Source organism: Perognathus longimembris, chromosome 13 (genome assembly GCF_023159225.1).
Source record: "Perognathus longimembris pacificus isolate PPM17 chromosome 13, ASM2315922v1, whole genome shotgun sequence".
NCBI lineage: Eukaryota > Metazoa > Chordata > Mammalia > Rodentia > Heteromyidae > Perognathus > Perognathus longimembris.
Window position 1 is genome coordinate 267,480 of NC_063173.1, and position 1,737 is coordinate 269,216.

Consider the following 1,737-nt stretch of genomic DNA (forward strand, 5'->3'; position numbering starts at 1 on the left):
AAGGGCGGAGGAGCTGGATAGATATCTCAAGTGGCAGAGTGCCTACCTTGCAAGTACCAGGCCTTGAGTTCAAACCCAAGTGCTGGAATCTAACTTAATATAACCTTAAATTCTAAAAAATGGAAATTGGGTTGAGGATGTGGCTCAGTTGGTAGAGCACTTACCTAGGAAACACAGGCATCGAGTTCAAAGCCCAGCACAATCATAAAGCAAACACACAAAAAAAGAAAATTTCAACAGTAGGGTTGATACAGGAGAATAACACACACACACACACACACACACACACACACACACACACACGGTGGAAAATCTTGTTTAAAGGAGCTGTCAGAATTTAGTTGTAAAGTGAACAATCTCAACTCTACTACATTCCCCAACCAAGTTAGTCTGTGTATATTTCTAAAACCCATTATTATTTTAGGCCAAGTTCATCTGGACCTCCAGATAATGTGCACAGCGTTTGTAAGTGTTTTGGAGAGGGCGAATGAATCCTCATTATCTACAATAGTACCTGGTGCATTGTGAGGGCTCCGTAAACATCTATGTGAATGAGTGAATTTTCTTAAAGTGAAGCTCACTCTATTTGTTTGAGTTTTATGTAACTGTATGAACATCTTTGTCTTTCTTTCCCCTGCTCCCATGGGCCATTTCCTCCTGGAATAATTCTATATATCAAGTGTGGTTGAGGGCGTATCAAGAAATCAGGATTAGGCGCCGACGTGGTCTTTAGGCGCCAGCGACCACCCAGGAAGATGACGGAACAGAGTCCCAAGTCCGTACTATTCGTGTGCCTGGGTAACATTTGCCGGTCACCCATCGCAGGAGCAGTTTTCAGAAAACTTGTAGCTGACCAAAATGTTTCAGATGATTGGAGGATAGACAGTGCGGCCACATCCACGTATGAAGGGGGAAACCCCCTGACTCTCGAGGGCAGAGCTGCATGAGGAAGCATGGCACCCCATGAGTCACACTGCCCGACAGGTCACCGAAGACAACTTTGCTACATTCGACTACATGCTGTGTATGGATGAAAGCAATCTGAGAGATTTGAATAGAAAAAGTAATCAAGTTAAAAACTGCAAAGCTACAATTGAACTACTTGGGAGCTATGATCCACAAAAACAACTCATGATTGAAGATCCCTATTATGGAAACGACTCCCGACTTCGAGCTGGTGTATCAGCAGTGCCTCCGGTGTTGCAAGGCCTTCCTAGAGAAGGCCCACTAGGTTAGCACTGCCCACAGCCAAGCCAACAACTCGCCCACTAGTCCTGTGCCTAAGTGTAGAAGCTTTCCTTAGCCCCAGCCCCTGTTGTTTCTTCAGCTGACTTACTCTTAAACATAATTGTAGGTGACAAATTAGTTTTATTTACCCAAGAAGTTAATTGACTTCTCATTTTCTCCTCATTACAAAACAGTGGAACAAATAGGGAAGAACAAAATACAACCCTGTGAAGTAATAATGACCTGAGCTCAGGAAGACCGGGACAGTGTGGTCTACTTGGCATGTTGCATGCCTAGCACTGCCCAGTGCTACCGCTTACCTTGTACCTTGCTGACCTGGGCTCTTAGAGAGTCCCAATAGCTCTACTGATAGCAGCTCCTCTGCTCTCAGAAATGTTTTAACTCGGTTTACTCATAGAGCACCCTTGTATGTTTAAGATAGAAGCAAGGAATGGTGGTGACTGTCCAGCACTAGGGAGGATGAGGCAGGAGGATCATAAGTTCAAGGCC

At 44.6% G+C, this 1,737-nt stretch overlaps 1 pseudogene; it reads left to right on the forward strand.

The window, feature by feature from the left end:
- The first annotated feature begins 755 nt into the window (after positions 1-755).
- Positions 756-1,320, forward strand: LOC125362135 (annotated as a pseudogene).
- Positions 1,321-1,737: the final 417 nt, after the last annotated feature.